This window comes from Mustela nigripes, chromosome 3 (genome assembly GCF_022355385.1).
Source record: "Mustela nigripes isolate SB6536 chromosome 3, MUSNIG.SB6536, whole genome shotgun sequence".
Classification (NCBI taxonomy): domain Eukaryota; kingdom Metazoa; phylum Chordata; class Mammalia; order Carnivora; family Mustelidae; genus Mustela; species Mustela nigripes.
The window spans coordinates 185,103,118-185,109,147 of record NC_081559.1 but is presented as its reverse complement, the minus strand read 5'-3'; the positions used below and the strand labels follow the sequence as shown (position 1 = coordinate 185,109,147).

At 44.3% G+C, this 6,030-nt stretch overlaps 1 long non-coding RNA gene across 1 annotated transcript; it reads right to left on the bottom strand.

Annotated features, from left to right (window-relative positions):
- Positions 1 to 4,028: 4,028 nt before the first annotated feature.
- On the bottom strand, positions 4,029 to 5,448 carry LOC132013278 (uncharacterized). The gene is made up of 2 exons (XR_009402957.1): positions 5,362 to 5,448; positions 4,029 to 4,406 (listed from the first exon to the last, which is right to left on the bottom strand). It is a non-coding gene; the product is annotated as an uncharacterized LOC132013278 (long non-coding RNA).
- Between the last annotated feature and the right edge of the window lie 582 nt (positions 5,449 to 6,030).

Sequence of the window (6,030 nt, the reverse complement as noted above, 5' to 3'; positions counted from 1 at the left end):
ATCTTTAGACAAGGATTTTAAAGGGATTAAAGAGGATAGCATGTATGGAAAGCCCATACTCAGAACCTTACAGACATTGTGTGCTCAGTGAATAGTCCGATTTTCGACTTGAGCCTACACAATGAGATTTTGTAAATCTCCACGGCTTTAGGTAGAGAGAGAATGTCCATATTTATTGGTAATTGGACTATTTTCTTCCTTTTCTGAGAAGACCTTCCCTCTGTGGTCCTTCCATTTGTGCCACAGTGAAGTCACCTCAGCCACAGTGATTGAAATTTATAAGAGTCCACCTGCCTCCCTCTAGGGTTTCTTTAACTGTTAACTTGCTGACATATAGCTTAAAGCCACAATGCAGAAGACTCCAATTTTGGATTACAGTGCAAAATGCCTTCAGCTAATAACACCAAAAAAAGATCCTTTATAGGACATTGAAATCAAACCAGATTTTCTTTATTCTAAATCTAACGGGAGCCTAGGGCTCAATGGATTTGCTCTCTGTGTGGTCACCATCAGAAAATATTCCAAAGACACTGGTGGAAATGAGAGCCTGTCACAGGCAAGTGAGAAGTGAGGCAGTGAAGAATGTAGGAATGTGCGCCACATGAATAATGGACCATCTGGTCACAGCTGGATAAGGGTGTCAGTTCCACTCTTGAGGCAAAATTGTAACCTTTTTCTTTCTTTACTTTTTCTTTCTTTCTTTCTTTCTTTCTTTTTTTTCTTTTTTCTTTTCTTTTTTTTTTTCTTTCTTTTCTTTTTTTTCAAGAACTAAGTTAACAGAGCAAAGAGAAATGCAGTGGATGTGTAATTTGCCTTTAAGTAAAATCTTTTTCTGCCTTGCCATTTTAGTAGAGAATTCTTTCTGAAATGTCATTTTAGATATGTAGTAGCCCTCTGTTGCCACGAGATGCTGGACATAGAGGGGGCCCGCTGGGAGGAAGGAGCACATGATCTTGAATTAGAAGAGCTGAGTTCAAATCCTGACTTTGCCACATACCTGCTACCTAACTGGGTATAGCTACTTACCTCATGGAGCCTCACTTTTATCGCCAATAAAATGGAGATGATCCTTGCTTCTTTAAAGGGTTGTTATAAAGATTAAATGGAAATATTGCTTCCATGGAATATATTTATCACTTAAAAAATATTGGGCCCTTCCTCCAAGCCTATCTTTGTACCCATAGAGTAAGAAGAAAAAAAAAGAAAACAGGAGAAAAATCACAGATGGGCCACATTCCAGCAAGTGTTCTCATGCTCCCAAAGTTGGGTATTAAACAGGCATTGAACACAGACTTCTCCGAGGCTTAGTACCTTCAATTGCAAACAAAGATAATAATAGTCACCTCTGCTATTCCTATTTCAAGAGTAATTGTAAGGCCCAAGTCAGATCTGAATTGTGAACACTTTGGAAAGAGGTCAACAGCTTCCTGTACTCTTATTTTATCCCCTTTGCTGGCCCTTGTGGATATGGGGAAAGACGGCCCAAGTCCAGTCACCATGGCTCATAGTCATCCTTCTTGTTTATGTTCCTTAAATCCTGGGGTTTCTCAGCATTATGATGACCTAGCACAACACGTTAGAAGTGTACAAATTCAAGTACGATTGGCAGTCTGATTTCCATGGTCTTGTTTAGAACAAGATAAGTGTCTGGACGGATGAGGAGATAATGAAGGGATTGCCCAAATTGCAAGAATATTTTTAAAGTTTTATTTATTTATTTATTTATTTATTTATTTGAGAGAGAGAGAGAGAGAGAGAGGAAGAGAACACGCAGGAGAGGGAGGGCGGAGGGAGAGGGAGAGTATCTAAGGCAGGTTTCGTGCTGAGCACAGAGCCTGATGCAGACCTCAGTCTCATAACCCTGAGGTTCTGACCTGAGCCAAAACCAAGAGCCTGGCACTAAACCAACGGAGCCACCCAGGTGCCCTGATATGGCAGAATATTTTAACATCCATCTCGTTAACATACCTGTGGAAAAGGTGGGTTTCTCATTTTTATTGTACAGATGAAAGGAGCAAGTCCGGAAATTTTAAGTCATAGAATTGTTACATCAAGACGCTAAGAAAGTTTGTTTATTACATATTCTAGCTTTTATCCCCAGAGCACACTGCGCTTGACTTCACTGGGAGAATAGACATGATACAAGCATCCAGGAGAAATGCTGTGGTAGCATTCTGGTGAGGGCTACCTGGCAGAGTAGTGAGTTGGAGGCGAACTCCAAAGGATATACATAGCAGGAGAGGGAGGGGAATAGAGCTCCGCCTGGCCCCCTGCTCCCCCATGGAGGGTTGTGTGAGTCAGCATGTACTCCCAGCTAGAGGCCAAGCCCACTTCTCATTGAGCCATGGTTTGATCGACATGTTCTAGCTTTCTCCCCACAGTGATCGTATGTTGTCCTGTGTCAGGTTCATGAGTTATATCCCAGCTTTCCAGTGAACCATGGAGCCATCATGCGTCCAGCTTCTCAGACCACTTATGACCTTTAGGGAAACTAAGTACACAAAACATGCAGGGAGAGTGGAAAAAGCTTGAGCTGCCTGAAAGGGGATTCTTGCAAACAACTCCTTTGGATAGATCTTGACTATGCCAATACAAGTTCTGCAAGGTTAAGAGACTCACAGTTTAGGATTGTTTCCTTGTTATGTCATTGTAAGCAAAATGCCTCCAAGTTTCATCAGCTTGGATGACTGAAATTTCCACCTAAATTCCCCGGCTCGGTTTTCTCCATATTTCTAAGTCCACAATATTCTCGCTACCTCCAAGGGTGCCTCTCCTTAGCCTTCTGTCTCCCTGTGAGTCCTGATGTTGGACCTTCATGCAGCCATGGTCCTGCTAATATTTGTGGGAGGCCATTCCCAGTGTTCCCATTAGGCACCCTGCCCCCGGGGGCTCACGCCCCAACTTGCCTTGTCAGACAGTGCTGCTCACCCCTGTTCTGGGCTACTGGCTCACTTTTCTTCTCTTGGCAAGGAAATGTTTCCCATTCTGTTTCCTCTTTTCAAAGAGGGATCCCACAACAGCCCTGCTCAGACTCTGAGAGTGCTCTGCAACTACTTTCTTCTCAGATGCAATGTCACCCCAGCCCCACCAAGTTGTGTGTGCATTGTGGTCACAGCACTCAAGCCAAGACCCGCTTCCCTCCAACCCTTGATGCCATAAAAGATTATGGCATCTTTTCTTATCAACTACTATAAATTACACAGTTGCTAAATTCATCTCACTAGGCTTTGCTGCTTATGCACAAGAGACTTTCTCCCACGACACTAGCAGTTCATCTTTGAAATTTAGCTCCATTGCCTCTCCTACTTACCCTCTTCCATCCTCTCTGTGACTGAAGTCCAATATGTGTATTAATGGAGTTCCTTCTCAGAGTGCTCCTAGACCATGCTCAAATGGATTCTGAGAATGCTCCCCTGAGGTCTCTCACTGAACAACTCTACTTTCATCCCTACCCTACCCTAACACAATGTCAAATCAAAACACTGCCTATTTTATTTCGGGAAACAGTTTGAAATTATAATAATTTATGCTTTTCCTCAAGGTTCGTGAATCTCATGAATGATTTCCCCATAGCACAAATTCTTACTAATTCTTTCTCTCCTAACCTCTAAAAGTATTAAAAGTCAGCAAACACTAACAAGTACCTGTTTTGTGCCAATAACTGCATTAGGCAATTTCATAGATATTGTCCTCTGTTGGATATTCAGAATAACCCTGTGCAATAGACATTATTATCCACTACACAGTTAAAGACCCTAAGGCTCCAAGAGGTCAAAAAATTGGCCCAACATTATTCAGGGTAATAAGACTTTTGATCTTTGTGATTTACAGCCAGGGATCTTCAAATCATTATAGTGGTTTCCATTTAATGAACATAGCTTAATGTTCAGTTTTGTATTTTTTTTTCTTTTTCAGAAAAGATTATGGCATCTTTTCTTATCAACTACTATAAATTACACAAGACTTTTAATCCTTTTGTTTGGCCATCTTCTGGTACAAAATCAATTACCCCAATTACACATCATAGCTTAAAACAATAACCATTTTTATTATATCTCACAATTTGTGGAACAGGAATTCAGAGAGGACCCCACTGGGTAATGCCCCCTCCATGATGCTGACTGTCACTTCGCGAGCAGTATTTATTTCTGGACGGGCTCTTCTGGAGAGTCCAAGAGGATCTGTGCACATGAATGGTAGTTGTTGAGGGAAGCTGGAAGCCTGGGCTTCACTGGGGCAACCTCCACAAGGTTGCCTGCCTTGAGCTCTCCAGCATGGGAATCTTGAGGAACCAAACTTCTCACATGGTGTTTCAGGATTCCCAAAGAGGATGTTCAAGAGGCAGGGAGTCGGAACTGCTAGTTTCATAAACCAGGATACCAGCACTTACACCATATTTTCAGAACCTGCCAAGGTTCAAGGAAAGGTGACAGAGACTCCACCTCTTAAAGGGAGGAACTCGGAAGAAATTAGAGCCTTTCCTAAAGGGGGGGGAGCTTCTTCAACATTCCCTGAATATATATTCAGTAAATGTAAGTAGAAAGAGATAATAATCATATTTTAATTTTTTTTAAGATTTATTTATTTTAGACAGGGAGAGCAGGGGGAGGGGCAGAGGGAGAGAGAGAACTCTCAAGCAGACTCCCCACAGAGCATGGAACCCAGCACAGGGCTCAATCCCAGGACTCCGAGATCATGACCTGAGCCAAAATCAAGAGTCAGCCGCTTAACCAACGGAGCCACAGGGGCACCCCAATAATTATATTTTAATATAATATAATATAATATTAATAGTTAATAGTGAACATTGTTACTGGCTCCAGATGTCCAAACATACTCTAGTGAGACAGACTTCTCAATCTCAGCATTGTTGACACTCTGGGCGGAACAACTCCTTGGTGGGGGCTTGGAGATTGTCCTGTGCATTATAGAATATTTTACAACATCTCTGGCCTGCTAGATGCCAGTTGAATACTCCCCTGCTGTGACAATCAAAAATGTCTCCAAACAATGCCACGTATGCCTTGGAGGATGAAGGTGCCCCAATGGAGACCCACTGCTCTGTGGCAAGCACTAGACGCCAGGATACAGTGAGTGGAGTATCATACATCCCTCGGTAGGGCACAAGTCAGGTACTATAACATTGCCATTTTACAGAAAGGTAAACTGAGGCTCAGAGAGTTGAGTGATACCATGGTTACTCCATGGGAAAAACCCAGACCGGTCTGACTGCATAGCCTACATTCTTTCCACCATGCCCTTAATTTCTGTTTTCTATTTCAAAATATCCAGAATCCAGGTAGGTATCACAGGCTAAAATCACCAGTTCTCAAAGTCAGAGGCAAAACCCCCGTCACGTACCTCCAGCATCATGGACGCCCAGCTGATTCCGCGAGGGGGCCTGGCTTGATCCTTGCGCACTTGAGGCCATCTCCAGCAGAGAAAGCGTTGATCCACTCAAAATTAGCAGGCGCCTCTGTTCCCTGTCCTGCTGTTTGCTTACAGAGGGAATTCGAGCCTAATTTGGATTGGCGCCTGACTCCGGGCCCTGTGCCAGGCCTCGGTGCGGAGAGGCTGGTGCACACGTGCTCACCTGGGGTGCAGTCTGTTTCCGGACACAACCTCAGTGGCCGCTGCCACAGGTGTCCTGGTGTGGGCTTGTCCTTGCAGCCGTCTTCTTCTCCAGCCTCTCACTCAGAGCAGTGCCTTGGCCCGTCCGCCTCCCGCCCTCCCATCCCCCGCTACCTCCCACCCTCACCCCCTCCCATCCGCTCCCGAACTTGCTGTCCTTTGTTGGAGGAGAGAAACATGCAACTGGCAATCTGGAAGTGGAGGGTAGAACAGAGGCGAGGACACGAAGTGGGGGTCGGTGGTTATGTCAAGGAAGGCTTCACAAAGGAGGAAGCCTGCAGAGGTTCCCCAGGAAGAACAAGTGAGAATCTTTGGGGGCAGAAGACACATGTCAGGCAGAGGGAATCTCCGGGGAAGGCCAAGGATGCTCTAAATGCACAGTGTCCAGGAGCGGCCCTG